The sequence below is a fragment of the Hesperophylax consimilis genome, chromosome 16 (assembly GCF_061612785.1).
Source record: "Hesperophylax consimilis isolate HC1 chromosome 16, BYU_Hcon_1.0, whole genome shotgun sequence".
NCBI lineage: Eukaryota > Metazoa > Arthropoda > Insecta > Trichoptera > Limnephilidae > Hesperophylax > Hesperophylax consimilis.
In genome coordinates this window covers 28051675-28070011 of record NC_142851.1, presented here as the reverse complement: position 1 = coordinate 28070011, position 18337 = coordinate 28051675, and the positions used below count along the sequence as shown (strand labels likewise).

The following is an 18337-nucleotide window of genomic DNA, read 5'->3' as shown; positions in this document are numbered from 1 at the left end:
CAAATCCTTGTACTGTACTGTACTTCATATCATAAAGTGTGATTTTCTTTCTGAAGTAAATATCAAAGGACATTAAAACATGGCATATCCAATAATATGTCGTTCCAAACATGAACGTTCTTTAAGTGCAAAACGTATCTAAGTTTATTTATCTAATAATTGAACATGTTGTGCCGTGTATTTAAAAATATACACAGTTAAAATTTCGACATCTTACATAGCCAAAGATTTTAAAGACTATGTTAGCTGAACTTTTCGTACAATATGATCGCTATGATTGACGGCCGATCATAATTTGATCAAATCCTGAAACTGGCGGAAAATTGCCAGTTAACGGAGAGCTCTCAAATGTCCAAAATTCAAAATGGTGTCAACCGCCCTATTTGTTGGATAATTGTGTTTTCAACCCGCCATAAACTATGCAATCTTCATCATACTAAATATATGAAATGGTTGTGTTCTCATGAAATCGTTAAATTTTCCTGAAATGTTTATTGAAGTGAAACTTCTTTAGGCGCGTAATGGATTTTCGGGGACGGAGTAAAACCGAGTCAGGATCGACACGAAAATGCGGGTACCCCCACCACCGCTCACAGTTCACTGTCCCTCTCTCACCATATGCGCTTGTTGAGGTGGGGGAGCCGCTCACGAACGTTCTCTCTCTTCTCTTCTTTCCTCTCTCTCAGACACCAGCGAACTGCGCCACGCCAAGCATCAGCTGCTTGGTTAGTATACTGCGTCGTGAGTGTAATACGAGTGAAATACGTAATTGATTGTGGTTCATACGGTTTGGTACAGAATTTCAGTGTTAAAAATGAGTAGTGACGAGATAGAGGTGATGAACACATCAGTGGCACAAGAGGAAATATCCTATCAAATCCATGCTTCGTCGTTGAATTATTTAACCTCTAATTTTCAAACTAACCTAAGAGAGAAAATAGAGATGATGAAATGAAAATAGAGAGAGAGGAATACTAGAAGTTTCACTTCTGTCTTGCGTAGGCTTGACACACCCACTTTTTTTTTTCCTGAAATTGTTGAATTTTCCTGAAATGTTTTAATTTTGCTGAAATTGTTATATTTTCCTGATATCGTTGAATTTTGCTGAAATGGTTATATTTTCCTGAATTCATTGAATTTTGCCGAAATATTTATATTTTCCTGTAATTGTTGAATTTTGCTGAAATGGTCATATTTTCCTGAATTTTTTAAAATTAGTTGAAATGGTTATATTTTCCTGAAATTGTTGAATTTGGCTGAAATGGTTATATTTTCCTGAAATCTTTAAAGTTAGTTGAAATTGTTATATTTTCCTGAAATCGTTGAATTTTGCTGAAATGGTTATATCTTTCTGAAATTGTTGAATTTTTCTGAAATGGTTATATATTCATGAAATGGCTTAGTACACTGCACCTCCACAAGTCAAGAGGCAATCATTACCAACACACTTCTCCACTACTTATACTGTTTTTGTAATACTCTATGTGTGTACTGTACTCTGTTCACTAGTGTATAATATAATAGCATTGGGCAGGGATACTCAAACGGTTTCAAAAAATCCTTAAAATTTTCGCACAATATATTAGGTATCACAGACAACATTACTGATCAGCTTCTATGTGCAAGTGTTGGCCGCAAATATTCAAATTCACGAGTTTTCATGAATTCATCTCTATTCTCTAGATAGTATAAAACTAAGTAGTCTGTTTGTGCTCTTGATTCTTCTAAACTACGCAAAGGACTTTGATAAAATTTTCACTATAATTTAACGAAATTTCTTCCGGAAGTTTTAGATCTATAATACATGCATATTATATTAGTGGACAGTAGAGAAAAGTCGATGTTTACAAGTCATTAAAAAATATTTTTGGCTGCAATATTCGCAACTTCAAAACCTTTTGTCAAAACTATTTACAACCCCGAGTAACGCTGGGTACAAGTCACCTAGTTTAATAATATTTTAATGCTGAATTATCTTCAACGAAGTACAGTGAGAGTATTAATTTTAATTTAACTATTATTAACTCGTAGTAAGACGCAGATATCAAACATATTCCATAATTTATATTAGATTTTTTTTTTTTTACTTTATAATATTATTAAAGACTTACAATTTCCATCATTACTAATTCATAAATTACAATCCTCCGTCCAATCTTCGTTATATTTACCATTACTATTTATATTATCAATTCATTTCTTTCAGATAGCAGTTTTTTCTATATATCTTCATTGCGTTTTTAGTTAGTTAATCATAATAAAAGCCGTGAAATACGGATTTTGAGGATTAATAATGTTATTAATAGGACGTCGTCATGAGAAATCTATCGTAAGTCACCGTATTATTTAATTCGACACAATAAGAGCAGAAAGCAATCGCTTCAAATTCGAACGAAAATACTATTCGACATCCTGGATATTATTAGTCTCTTTCGTTTTCGTGCAAATCGTGTGAGAAGGATAATAATAAATGATAGTTTTTATTTATTTATCGTTGAAGACTGGTATATGCTAATAATTACACGAGTTGATTGCTTGCCTTCTATTAAATAATTGATTGGTATCCGTGCATGCTAGTTTGAGCATCCCTGATGTAGTTTACAGTGCTGAGTGTGGTTCAGTGTGTGTTGTTGTCCCTCTGCGCTTTATACCGCCTCTCCCCCGCACAGCTCTGCTCGCCGCATGGCAACAGCGAGCTGCCATTAAATTCACCCAACACATGCAGCGGGAACAATCATTCCAATACAGGCCACCAGAACACCAATACATGGGCGGTGCAAGGTCTTATTACACGGAGGGGCTGTCAAGTTGGAGCTTGGAGTAAGTGCATCTAACGTTTTCAAGTTCAGGGTCATTCAGAACAACTTGCTTTATTTATGGTTATCTTGTTCACGATTCAGGGCCATTCAGAACAACCCAGTTTCTGGTGATCATATTCAGGGCCATCCAAAATAATACGGTTTCTGTTCATCATGTTCATGGCCTTCTAGAAAATCATGGTTTCTGGTTATCGTGTTCACTTGATTTTTAGTTTTATGTTCTGGCAATCCGGAATAACTGGTTTTGTTTTTATATTCAGAATATTTTGGTATTTGGTTTTCATGTCCAGGGCCATGCGGGATAAGTTGGTATCTAGTTATCATGTGCAGGGCCATCCAGATCCAGAATAACTTGGTTTCTGCTTTTTATTTTCAGGGCCATATAGGATAAGTTGTATTCTCGTTATGTGCAGGGCATCCAGATACAGAGTTACTTAGTTCCTTGTTTTCATGTTCAGGGCCATGCAGTTAATGTTGGTTCTGGTCATCATGTGTAGGGCCATCCAGATCCAGAGTAACTTATTTTCTTGTTTTCATGTTCAGGGTTATCCATAATAAGATTTCTGGTTTTAGTGCTCAGTGCAATCCATAGTAACAACATTTCTGATATATTACGATCACGTGCTTCACTGGAATAGCCACCTTTTTCAATACCTGCTGAACAGATGCCGAATGCTTCGTTTGATGCGCTGAAGCCCTTGGACAGCGATGGATCAGTCCAATCGACCTAAAGTCTGTAATTTTGATGCCATTTGTGTGTACTAGTTTACTCATTACCCACCATATGGATATATTATGTAGGAGTCCTGCCTGCTTTCTGAGTTATCATGCCACGTCATGGGATCGATCGCATCCATGTCAAAATGGTTGCAGTCAATGTTCGCAGTCGTGATCTTAGGCATGGAGCACCACGGAAGAGAGAAGTGTGTTATAGGCGGGTCTGGATGCCCAAATTGAAGTAATTTTTCATCTTACTTCGGGTGAAGTTGATGGATCATTTTCAAATATTGAAAATCTGTTTTTAAACATAAAAACAACTTCATTGGCCTGTCTGAGGCGGAGGACATAAATGGTCTAATGTCAATTGTCGACACAATTTTTTTTTCAAATGGTTATATATATTATACTTCCATCGATGCATTCGTTTGGTGTTCGAGGCGTACTAATTCAAAGAGGTGCAACTTGTTTCAAACCACAGTCCAAAGAAAAGAATATTCTTTGTTTATTCCCAATAACGAAATTATCTGTCTATCAAGTGGGTTCCGAAACGTGTTATAATGGAATTATTTCAACTCTCAGCCGGATTATTCTACTAGAAAGATTTTTGGCATATTACAAAAAGTTTACAAAAACGTTTCGAGAGATCGCTTGCCATAGTATGCCAAATTTATAGAACCTAAAATTAAGTGATAAACCGTGAAATCTAGGTACATTCATTAGCTTTAAACTTTAATTTTCTTATGTTTCCATATTAATATTTTGAGGAAAGGTATTAATTAAATAATATGGTAAATGTATAATGACACCCAAAATACGCTATCAAATTTAATTATTAGAAATAATGCATATTTTTTTAAATATTAAAATTTTCGATACAAGCATAAAAAGTTTTAAAAAAAGATCATCTTACATTTTATCGTCTGCACACAAAACCAAAATTACTGAAACAAAACATTTTATTTGACAAATGTACTATAAAAAATATACCCCTCATTTTTTTCATTTTTTTTAAATATGGAAAATAATTCATAAAAATTCAGTATAAAAGTTTTCATCATTTTTTCTCGAATAGTGGTTGAAGGCTTTGTTTTCGTGGTGGTATACATTTTAATTCTTCCATGATTATTTTCTAGATTTGAATATAAAGCGTGTTTTCTTTTTTTAACACCGTTTAGATTATATTTCTAATTATGGTTGTAAGTAACCAACGATTTATATGTAACCATAAAGCTGTTCCCAAAAGCGAACAAATTAGCCTGGGGGGTTTTAAGTGTTATTTAAATTATTTTTCACATTTGCAACAATTTCATTATAGTTTTTTTGGCTCAATTGATGTTGAAATTATGAAAAATTAAAATAAATTTAAAATTTTACATTTTTTTTATTACTTCAAAAAAAATGTATGTATGAACATTATTTCACTATTTTTTTCTTTATTATAGTACCGCACAAAAAATATAACCCTCCCAACTGTCTGGAGCCAGTGAGACTGAGAATTGGGGTATATTGTGGGAATGGAAAAGAAATAGGAAAGAGGAAGGTGTGGAAGCACGACGAAATTCATTTCAATCAACATTTAGGTTCTTAATTATGGTATTTAACCAAGGCGATACTGAAAGTATCTACCACTCTGGAAAATTATATCAATGGTCTTTGTGTACGATAGTGGTATGGAAATAAATCAAAAGAATATTCTCTAAATGGTACAAAACAAAGTCGCTATCCGCGTCTGTCTGTTTGTGCGCTTAGTTCTCCTAAACTGCGCAACGGATTTTGATAAAATTTCTATTTCATTTAGAAAATTTCTTCCGGAAGGTTTATATATATAAAACATACATATTATTTTTGTAGAAAGAAGAGAAAAGACAATGCTCTGTAATCAAGTCGTAAAAAAATATTTTCGAGCGCTAACATTGCTAACTCCGGCTAAACCTTATGAGATACATCAAAGTAATTTACTATCACCTTAAAGGCCTCATAAACTCAAAATTTTACCCCAAATCATGTATTAGTCCCCGATCAACGCCGAGTACAGGTCTAATAGTATCTCTATAATACCGCTAAATAAATAAATTATTTGTTTTCAAGGCTTTCTTACATAAATAAAATAAAATACAAGATTTCTTGGTCCAGGATTTCATTACACCATTGACGTTTATTTGTGTCCAAGTCACTCCACTGAGAGATATTTATAATTCTTCTGTTGATCAATTAAATCGTTGAACGAATGCAAGACACGTGTACATAGATAAATTATGCAAGGAAAACAGGACGCACGTGAAACAATTAATGAGTGAATAATTGTAATTATTCATTTAGTAACTAGCGGGGACTGAAATTAGAATAAACCAATAAAATAGGTTATAAATTCCTAGCAGTATAATTGTGGCAGATAATTAACATTTAACTAACGTATATTATTATCAAACTTACGATTTTATGTTCGGGTTAAATCTTCCCCATGGGAAAAACTAAACCCTTCCACACACTTTTCCACAAATGATCATCAAGTCAATCAACATTATGCAAGTGCATTATATAAGCAAAATAAATACAAAACATTACAAGAACAACACGTCAACTCACCAGAGATCAAATGGGAAAATAATTCACCGACTCCAGATATTTTCATATCAGAGGGTTCGGCTCGGTAGAACTTCTAACAGGGCATATAAATCCTACTAATCCCTCAACATAAATATATAAAAAAATCTTTCGTTATTCTACATGTATTCAGAATGACCGACTTTTTCATCTTTATATATAAATTTTTTGATAGATCTAATACGCCTAAATTTTTAATGAGAAAGCTAGGTATAATGCCGGTAGCCGAAATAACGAATGGTAATATTTTTATAGTCTGAGAATGCCAAATTCTTTTTATTTCATTTCCTAAATCTGTGTATTTTCTTATTTTTTCATTACCAGATTTTTGAATATTACAGGAATTTGGAATAGCGACATCAATGATATAAGTTATTTTTTTTAATTTTGTCATGTAAAACTATATCGGGTCTATTATGACTAATCGTTGGGTCTGTTAGTATATTTTTATCATAATATATTTTTTTAAATTCGTTTTCTAAAATTGAATTTGGTTCGTAGTCATAATATGGTATTATATTACGGCAGTTAATCAAGTTATGTTTAATTACCAAAATTTGGTGAATTAATTTTAAAACTTGATTGTGCCTTAATGTATACTCGGACGGTGCTAATATAGAACATCCCGATATAATATGTTCTATAGTTTCCGGAAAATTATTATTATGTCAGTATGAATTAAGTTTTTGTGTTAACCCCACACAAATTTGGGATTATCTTTTGGGATGCTGTGTGGAGCATCTTTTTGAAAAGAAGAAAAAGAAAACGAAAAGAAGTAGGGTAGAAATGTAGAGATCATTGTGTCTGTTCGGGTTTCATCGGGTGAGGTGTGTTCATGATGCGTCTGCCCACAAGTGCGCTTTGTTCTTCTAAACTACGCAACAGATTTTGATAAAGTTTTGACTATCATTCAGATAATTTCTTTCGGAAGGTTTACATATATGATACACGCATATTATATTTATAGAAAGTAGAGAAAAGTCCATGTTTTATAATCAAGTCGAAAAATTATATCTTCGGGCTCTACATTGCTATCGCTGGCTAAACCTTGAGATACATCAAAATAAATAAATCTTAAAAGAGAAAAGTCCGCGATTGTATATTTCTATCTACTAAAGATAACCCCTAGCAACACTGGGTACACACGTCAGTTAGTAAATTTAATATTTAATACAAAGGAAATCAATATAAAATCATATATACTAATGGGTTAAAATAATCTATTGGAAGAGACAAAGCATCAACTGGCTCGGGGAATTGGGAAATTTTGCGGGCTTATTGGAAACAGATCTAATATTGGGCTACTGGATACATCTAATTGATCATTAAGTATATGACTTTTTTAATTCCAAGAGACTCTAAATTATTAATTCTGATACCATGCCCATTCTTATGTAGGATATTAGCGCAGGTGCAATTACAGAAAGTACGATCCTTATCAATCAGGTAATTAACATTATTATAATTCAGAGGGCTCTCCGACGTACCCGGAAAATTTTCATTATTTTTTCCAAGTTTTAATATATTTGTCAACATTAAAATTGAAAGCAAATTGTATTATTGTTATGTTGGCACTGTTGGCAGGTGTACATTTATTTTTTTTTGGTGATTTATCGTTTAGATCTTCGATTGAATGTCAGATTTCGTAATACCTTTATAAGAATTCTGTCGCCAGTGCGAATAAAAAGACTGGACTTGTGGGTTGGGTATGGCGTCGTTCCAACCAGATCCTCAATTGTTTCGTTATTTTTTTCTGGGTTGTGGTTGCGTCAATAACGTTTCGTAAGCTATGACGGAAAAGACGCAGAAGTCGGAAGCCATATTGTGATTAATTCACTTTCTACCATCAACCCTCTCTCAATTTTTTGTGGAGAATTCAGTCGTACCACGGGTCTCTGACAACCCACATGGAATGCATAATCGGGAGCGTTTTTCCAATTTCTCTTAATTCGTTGTTCAAGTATTTATCAATATATTTCATATATGTTTATATATCTCTTAATATACCAGTACAAAAAGTCTTTCGTTCATTTGCTAGTTCCTCTTTTAAGCGTCTACAAATATTACTTTCCAAAATTAACAATGATTTTGAGTGCCATATTAAAATTTTATTTTTTTTAGGTGACAAATCAGATGCCATCTACCGTCTGATAATCAAAAGAGAGAAGCTGAGATGAAGCGGTCTTCATAGGCGGTGAGTCATTTTAATTTTTGATCGGCCAAGATGCCAAACAAAACGTCTGTAACCAAGTGGGTCTACCGACGACCCCATACATTTTTCTGTCATACGGACTTTTAAACTATATAAATCCCAATTATTCAGTCAATTATTAATAGTAACTTATGTATTTGCGCAGAAATACGTAAAATACTAAAATGATATGTCAAGTATTTAAGCTAATATACGGAGGATAGTAATTTTGGGTGCTACCTACTCCCCCACTTGGCTGCGGGATAGTTGATCAATATTTTACAATTTTATATTGTTTGAATCAATGGCATTTTAAATGTAGTTACCCATTACATACTAATTTCGAAAAAGATTTTCCGTTAATTAACTATATTAAGGGCATTTTTAAGGGTATATTCTTAAATTGTATTTATTATTTTAACTATCGGATTTCTAAAAAATTTGATTAAGTGTTTATGACATTACTACTAATTATTTTTAAACTTCCGATTTAGTTGTCCGGGTTAAGTCTTCCCCAAAGGAAAAACTTAACCCTTCCACTCACTTTTCCACAAATGATCAGCTAGTCAATCAACACTATGTAAGTGCATTATATAAGTAAAATAAATACAAAACAATACAAGAACAACAACACGTCAAATCACCAGATATCAAATGGGAAAAAAAATTCACCGTCTCCAGATATTTTCATATCAGAGGGTTCGGAAGCATTATCATTTATAGATTCTTGTTTATGTTCTGAGAACGCGTCAAATTGTTATTTCCTAGCAAAACAAAGAAATCTATTTCCATCATAACAACTTGTTCCTTACACAGACGTACTACGAGTTTATTATGCGATATCTTGTGTGGCCAACATGGTGAAGGGATTCGGCTTCTGAATCAAGTGTTGATATTTTATTACAAAATAATCTCAGTAACTACGTGACGTAATGTTATACCCAAAGTTATTAGAATCCAAGGAGATATGCTGTCAACAGTTATACCCAAACTACCAAATTTTTGATTTTTGACACTAGCATATCAATGTCTACAGAAGCTAAGGCGACTCAAGAGTAATAACGGCTCAATGCTCATACTTTAATTAATTCCGAAGAATTCGTAATTATAATACCTTCTCTTTTTTAAGTAAGTTACGATGTAAGTTATTTATATTTAAGACTAGCTGTACCTTGTGGGTCAGTCAGATGGCGCTGTTTTTTTTTTTTTTTTTTAAAGCATGTATATACCTGACCCAGGTGACATCTATACATATAATATAGGTATATAAAAACACACGCATTTTCGAATTCAAAGTTGTGTCAAAATTTAAAAATAATCGGCGAAGAACTTTCGGAGGTTTACGATTTTGAACTAACGAAAATTTTCATTTGTACAGATTAAGGCGATGCACTACGTCGTGTAATATTTTAAATTGAGCCGCTATCAATAACAACTCTTACGTAGATGGCGATAAGGTTTAAATTCCCGCTTAACACCATCCGCCTGTTTTGATTTATGCAAGAAAAAAACATGGCCAAAAAGAGCCTTTTATTTTATTTTGTGGATATTCAGGCATAATTTTTTTTTTCGATCATTTTATAAATAACTTAATTTGCCACATTATACAATCAAATCATAACCGAAAGTGGGTTCGTAAGTAGGAGATTTTGAACTTTAAAGCAGTTTTCATAGGCCTTTACATTTTTTTTCTGGGCTTATAAAAAGACTTATCTAAAAAATACTCGATTGTTTCAAAGGCCAAGATGTATTCTACTCGCGGTATTTAATTAAAGCATCTGAAACATTTCTAGGCGACCAAATTTTCAAACCAAAAACTCATGATTTTGAATTACTACGTATGGCATCGCCTTAAGATTAATTAATAAAAACAGTACCTTACCAATAAAATACTTAACGTAATACGGTTTGAGATTTTTATAAAAAGTATAATTAGCGGTAAGCACCAGATTTTATTTTTCTAGACGATAATAACTTCCCGAGGTATTTGTTTAGAAACATTTCAGATATTAGTTTATTAAAATTAATTTAAATAAACACCGCGGAAAGATCAATTTTCTAGACTTGCAAGGTTCTTCACTTCAGTCGTTAAGATTCCCACTTTATATTGAGTATATTTACCAGGGCAAATTCGACCTTAGGTCAGTCCAATACACCGCGTGTCGCATGTTTTTTTACACGCCTTCTTTACTTACATTCTAAAGATTACGACTTTATTTTAGGGTATTGAATTGTCTTAAACGAGCGTTGAAGATATTTTTTATGTCCATGGATTTTCGTGTATATATCGATTTCATGAGCAAACAGAATACTTTTGAAAAGTGATATAAAATAATGAAGCTATGAAAAAATCCAATATAACATTATTTCAATTTTTCATGACTGTCAGTTTTCAAATGTGTTCTTTTTGTCCGGTTACCGGATGTATCATATGCATAGATATAATACGTAGCTTAAAATGACGGTGTCCATAGAAAAAATGAGTAGTGTAAAAACTAATGGTAGCTAATATATTATATAGTTAAAAGAATTCCATCATCACACCGCATTTTTACGCTTACGTTTGCGCAGATCTTTTTTATCCGAATCCCTTTCTAAAGATTTTCATGTTTTTTGAAGTGAAACTTCTTTACGCGCGTCATGCAATTTCGAGGACCGGAGTAAAACCGACTCATGACCGAAACGAAAATGCGGGTACCCCCACCACCGATTAAAGTTCATTTGATCTAGTCAAAGTTTTGAAGTAACATATAAATGCTTCTTAGCTCATCTCGACAACTGGCGTTGGTGGTGTAATGGTCAGCATAGTTGCCTTCCAAGCAGTTGATCCGAGTTCGATTCTCGGCCATCGCACATTATTTTTTTGTTTTTAACGCCTTTTTCATTCAATATCTTATTTTTTAGTAGGTCAGAACATTTTTTAAAAGAAAATAATATTGCAAAATAATAAAAACACTTATCTCACTGTGATAAAACATTACTCCGCTAGAGCGCGCTTTGCGTTATTGTGTTGGATTAAAAGTATTATCTAATCCGTATATTATGATAATTGTATTACATTTATTTAATTAATTTATTTATTTTGATAATATGTAATAATTTACAGAAAAAAAAATTAAAACTATCTCCCTCTGATAAAATATCCGTTCGCTAGAGCGCACTACGCGATCTTGTGTGGGATTCTATTTCTGTACATTGTACATTATTTTTAAAAATATATTATATTTTGGGTGTGATGTAGGTAACATTATAAAACATAACAAGCTCTCATATTTTCAGAACCTACATAATATAATCAATTTATGCGGCTTTGCTTACAGTTGGTGCTCAGCGTGGTTGGCTTTCAATCAGTTAAGCGAGGTTCGATTCTCGGCTGTGGCATTTTTGAAGTGAAACCTTGTTGAGGTGGGGGAGCCGCTCACGAACGTTCTCTCTCTTCTCTTCTTTCCTCTCTCTCAGACACCAGCGAACTGCGCCACGCCAAGCATCAGCTGAAACTAGAAGTTTCACTTCTGTCTTGCGTAGGCTTGACACACCCACTTTTTAATTCGCCTGACAAATAGTAATGTGTGATATTTTATAAAAAATCATTTGGGCAGCAAAACATGTTGTTTTGGGCCGCGTACCAGTTTGAAACACCAACGTTGAATTTATAAACCGATCTACGTACAAAATGACCTACCTATATAATCGACTAGTTGTGCGACTAGCCCGAGCTGCAATAGAGGAGGCGAGACGAAGTGAGTACCTCCAATTTTGTACCCACAGTATTTTGACGGGCATGTCAGCTGTTCGCATTCGGCCATTTTGAATTTAAATTTCATTCGCCTTTATTTTTCCGACACTTTGGTACACTGCCATCTAGCGGACGAGTCTCACAGCTCTCAGATTTCCCTGCTGCGTCTTCGCTATACCGCAATTTAGCTGAGATCACAATCTGCCCGGAAAATTCTAGTTTCTCAGTTGTGCCAGCAGATGTCGTAAATCAAGAACATGAAATAATTAATGAGATGTTTGTCAAAACTATCGTGTTATACAAAATCAATTAAATTAATGCAAGTGTGGTGGTACATCTTCAATATTTTTTGCACGTATCTCTTATGGAAAAATTTTAACACAGTTTTCTTTACTCAACATATTATGCAGGTGTTGAAACCAAAGCTGTATGCACCTGCCCAGATAATAAAACGAAGTAGGTGGTAACATTCCCACGTCCCAGTTTGAAGAGCGACTTGGCAGGTTTCCCTTGGCTCTGTGCTCTGTACCTCTGTATTCTATACAGTATGTACTCGAGCACAGAACTTGCTTATATCTTGTATGTATTACATAGTAGGGACATAACATATTTCATGGGCGGGACCTGTCAGAAAATAATGTCACGAAATCGATGTTTATTATGCATATTTTGGTCAAATTGGCTTCAAACTCCGCATTCCGAATTTCTGCGGAAATTTTTTTATGGTCGAAATATAATATAATGGTAACCGGATAAATTATCACAATGATAATTCATCACATCTTTAAAAAGTTATATAAAGTCATGGATAGTGATGAAACAAAAACTTTATTAACTGGGTTATGTAGGTTAGGTTAGGATAGGTTAGGTTAAAAAAAATAATTTCATCGTTTCTAATTACTTTATATCACTTTTTAAAAGTGTGTTGAATTGTCACTGTGTTGATTTATCATGGAACCGTTATTTAACATGTCATATGTATGACAAAATTCACAGCGTTTCTTTAAATGTTACAAAATAAATTAGTTTTTAAATAACTATAAATATTTTCGCACAAGCCAACAAATTCTTATTTTTGATCGCTTACTCTTAGGTCTAGGTGGTTTATTATCCAGGTATAAATGTCTTAAGTTTTTGTTGTTGTTATTTTTTTTTTGTTTAAAAATGATTAACATGGACAATATGACGTTAGTCATAGATTCAACTTATGTGTAATGCACTGATCCAAGTGTCGTTGTTTGACTTAAATACAAAAAAGACTGAAGTCACAAAATAATCATTTTAAAATACAAAACAATAGAAAATAAATAAAAATTTGAGTCACATACAAATGAACATTAAAATATGCACATAATTTGGTGACTAGAAAATCATTTATCATTTGACTTAGCGAGGCGAAGTTCTGTTTTAACTCAACCATTTGGAACATCTGTAATTTTGTTTAGTAAAGATTATGTTGACAAGTATGAGATCTTTATGTATTTTAATTAAGTAAGTAGGTTTTTAAGTAACTACTATTTTAGAAGAAAAAAAAGATTTTGATAAAGTAAGATATAAAATTAGAAACATACTTTTATGAACGCCAGGTCTAGGTACCGTTCGCAGAACTGCTAGTATTAATAGATATTTTTAATGTCATGCCAAAAAGTCTTAAAATATTCCTTTCAAACACGTGTACGAGTATCTTTTATGATTCGTAAGACTTGAGTCACAAAATTATGACGTTGTAATATAAAGTAATTAAAAATATTTTAATTTAAATAATAAATTTATGAACTTGAATATTACGGTTTACTAGTTTTGTAGACAAGCAAAGATTAATTGGGATTAATTAAGATTAATTCTCCTTTTTTCGATTTTATTAACTGACTTGTGTATTAATCTTCCTCCCCAAAGACTGACCAAAATTTGCACCGCGCTATCACTTAAGCCAAACAACCAGATTTATTTCGTATATTAACTACTGTTATTTTTTATAATGATATCGGGAAGTGATTTGATTTCCACTTCCAGTATTCCATTTCAAAACAGAATCGAAATTCAATTAGATGTATTTAAAAAAATCACTGACCGCCTCTGAGTTTCTGATCACGTGTTGCACTGCAAAAATGTTTAGAAAAGCCGCAGTTGCAGATTTATCGGTCGCATTGCGTGATGTCATGTATTATATACGTCGGTAGTTTGCAGCGTGTCATGTGTGCATATGTGTGTACGTGTGCCTGCAATGTAAAATGCATTGCATACGGCTGCATTGTTTGCTAATCTGGTCTCTAGGCTCTCGGGGACCTTGAGGTTATCGGCAGAGATAAGGCTGACGTACCTATCTATCTGGCGATTTTGTTTTATAATCATAATTATTGGATAATTTATAATTTATATTATACTGTACGAGTTCCTAAACCTCGTCTAATTTTCTTATTTACAAACCGATTCAGAAAATCACTTTTATTATTTACAGAAACATGAACACACTGGACATTGATTCAACATGTGCTATTTTAGCTTTCACTACTATTGATGTTACATTTGTTAGCAGATTAATGGCAAAAGTAGAGATGATTTTTCTTTTAAAAGACTGGTGAATTTAGGACTCTTTATGTTTATGAAAGTTACATTTTAGTCTTGTGATAACCATGCGGTAACCAGTGTTACATTTATGATGATTTTAAATTACGAAAGACGAAATCCAGACGGCCTAAATCACAAATTTTAAGCTTTCAGAAATCCAATTTCCTCGTAGGCACGTTCAAAGATGTCCAGGCAAATTTTAAATAGCGCACCTTTAAACGTGTAAGTGCACACAGATTGTATCGCGAGCTCTCTTTCTCGAACTCGATCCAATGAATTATATGGAACACCCGCCGCAGTCATCTCTTACCCCTTAGTTGTCCCACGATACAGTACACCACTACACAAGCAAGAATATCTTTAAAATATTTTACTGTACTATTTATCTCCCTTCCCTCTCTATTTCCATCATAAAATCGACACAATGACGTTACTGCCAGACAAGGAAAAAAGGTTTTAGGCACGGAGAACTATTTTACGACAAGTACCTTAGTTAAACAATATTCATAAGGCTAGCATTACACTTGTAAGTTTTTTCGTAAATTTACGACTTCTAGCCAATGGGCGCATTGGATTTTCAAAATGCAAGATGCCCATTGGCTAGAAGTCGTAAATTTACGAAAAAACTTACAAGTGTAATGCTAGCCTAAGGGTACAATATTTTAAGAAAAGCGGACTTCCCAGAATCCAATCCTGAAATCTAAAACACAGCTCAAAGCCGTGATGCATTTAGGCATTACATTATGGTTATCTCCGTCATCGACAGTATAGACTGTTCTATCTCCCAGCCTGCAGGACTAACATGCCAATGGTCATGCCGGCGGGGAGAGCAATCTTGCATATACCCCCTATACTTACTGTTTAATATTATGTATTTCTCCTTTACAAATATAATATTTTCATAATATTTTTTAGACAATGTTCGAACAACGAGTTATTTTAGAAAGCTTTGTGTTACTAATTCGTGTACAGATAAACAGACAATTGATCAATAATGTTTTATTTCAGGATACCTACATTTTTTGATTATGTCATTTTATTTTTAGGTTTGGAATATCAATATTTCCTTCGACAAGAGATAAGTTTTAAATGTTTGAAGTCTCCGCCAATTCTGAAGCACGGCCGGGTACCACCCTGTGCTCTCTCGTGATATAGAGGAGTGAACACAGCTGGTGGTATCTCAGTCGTTCGTCAGACCTCCTTCAGTCGCAGCCTTCAACCACTTAACCACATCGTGAAGAAGACGCTATAATGGTTCGAGATCTTAGGTTAGGTCGGCTTAGCAATAGGCGAGCGGCACCCAACGTCGCACCGCGATCATGTTGCGTCGCACAGCGATCATTCGAGCAATATCCAAAAATTTCGAATATTATTAAATTTCCATCTATTTAAAGTAATTTTTACATTAGAAAACATTTTATTATTGTTCCATAAAAAAGTATGAAACTCCAACAAGAAATATTCTTTTAGTTTTGCATTAATGTCCTAAATAAGAAATTTGATAAAAGAACACTGAATTTATGTTATTTTGCTATCAAGATTATCTCTTCCAAATGTTTTTTGAATACGATTGACGATAATAATCTCAGTAAGTCAAATTTAAAGCTAAACTCATACATTTTTAAACAGTCTATAGGCTTGATTATTAGTTCAAAATCATTATGTTTGAAATTATTAAAAAAACTGGTAAATAATTTATATGGAAAACGTTACGATTTCTGAAAATTCGTAATGTCAATGATAACATAAAATTTTGTGAAATATCTTAGAATGAAACAGCTCTATGAATTCACATGTCAATCGTGTTTAATAGCAAGATATTATAATATTTTGGCAATCACCGTCTAATTTAAAGGAAATTAGTTCTTAATAAAGGAAATGAAGTCAAAAATTAGTGTAAATGTCTCACAGTTCCGGTCGTGGACATGAAATCTGGATCCTGCGCAGAAGACGACCCGGCGTGCCGCGCCGCTGCGACTGCGGAGAGAAGGTGGAGGTTCTGATTAGTTCCAATAAGTTGTACGGATCAACTCGATGCTGAATGCTGACCGTGCCACTATCGATAGTCGATGCTGCTCGCCACTAGGAACTAGTGCTCTATCTAACGCAGCTGTCGACGTCGATATTACGCAAGCTACAGACATCTCTCTCTTCCTACCACCATCATCATCCATCTCTCTCTGCACAACCAACGACCGAAATTTCACCAATAAGTGTCTATTTACTATGCTGTGAAAAATGTTTACCCGGCACATTCTGTCGCCTCTGGTTAAAATATGATAAGTGCCAAATTGATTTGTAAGTTTCAATAATATTGTTTGTCCTCTTCAATTGAGAAATCATACATTTTACTGGTTTGTTTTGAGAATACTATATAAACGAAAGGGATACAAACAATAAAATCACATGCACTATCATGAATTAACCTAATACCACGGAATGTACTTGTTTTAATATATGAATTTTGAAAGGTTAATAAATTACTATTGTCACTTTGAAACTTAAAACTATGGACTGCTGTTGCTTTTATATTTGTTGCTTTATGGGGTTTGATTATTCGATTGTATTTGTCGCTCTCATTGTTGAAATTGCCTTTTCAAAATACCAAGGTATAATAACACAAAATATATTTAACTTATTAATTCAACTCTGCCATGTTTCGATGAAAATCTAGAGTTTTATTCCAAAAATTGTATTTAACTTTTGAATACGACGCCACGTGCCACAAGTTAGTCGCACGCGACAATCGCGTATCGGCGATGTGAATAGACCCTTATTTATTACTAACTGTTAAAACTTTATTAACAAAACATGTCATTGTTAAAAATTCATCCACCATTGTTAAACCGTAGATTGTCTTTTAAGCAACTTTTGAACTTTCATTATTTAAGCTTTACCTGTTGCTTAACCGTCGCTTTACGGTTTAACGAAACACATAAATATTAATTTAGAATATGAAAACGTCTATCTGTCTGTCTGTCTGTAACATATTATGTAAAATTAAAGTAAAATATACACAATTCGAACGTTGTCAGTAAAAATATTATCTGATGTTATCGGAATACCTTTTTTTACGATGATATTTTTATTTAGATCTTTCCTTTCTATTGTATACCTACCCTCGTAGTACCCTCACGATTTAAATTTTTCGCAACGGATAAACCATTTACCCTACATTAATAGTTGTTAATCAGTTGTGTAAAATTTAAAACACGTTTATTAGTAAGGCCTCTAATGTTTAATTGATATTATTCTGTGTTATTATTATTATGTGTGCTACCTATTAAATTGTAGATTATTAATTGCGTTTCTTACCATTTCTATTTTATGGATATTGAATATTAAAACACATATTTCCATCCCAATTCGGAAATTGTTTGTTTGTTTTTTATTGGTTTGATAAATTACCATATTAAGGACGGGTTGTGTCACAGAATTTGAACAATTCATTAAATTTCAAAGTATATTTTCAAGTTCTGTGAAGGTTCTATTCAACTGAAATAATAACAGAACTTGAATAAAACCTTCACAGAACTTGAAAATGGACTTTGAAATTTGATGAATTGTTCAAATTCCGTGAAACAATCCGTCCTAAGTAGAATTTTTTTATATTTTTTTATTTCAGATCTCGGGGAGGGTGGTGCAATCCCACGAGCTCCATATTATACATAGAATATATATAAAGTAAATATAAAAAAA

At 33.3% G+C, this 18337-nt stretch overlaps 1 long non-coding RNA gene across 1 annotated transcript in view; it reads left to right on the top strand.

Moving 5' to 3' along the window:
- LOC149416979 (uncharacterized) overlaps positions 1 to 18337 on the top strand; it is a 120210-nt gene that overhangs the window by 36653 nt on the left and 65220 nt on the right. Inside the window, exon 2 of the long non-coding RNA XR_016303396.1 lies at positions 8265 to 8337. This is a non-coding gene — a long non-coding RNA (uncharacterized LOC149416979). The remainder of the gene's footprint in view (positions 1 to 8264; positions 8338 to 18337) is intronic.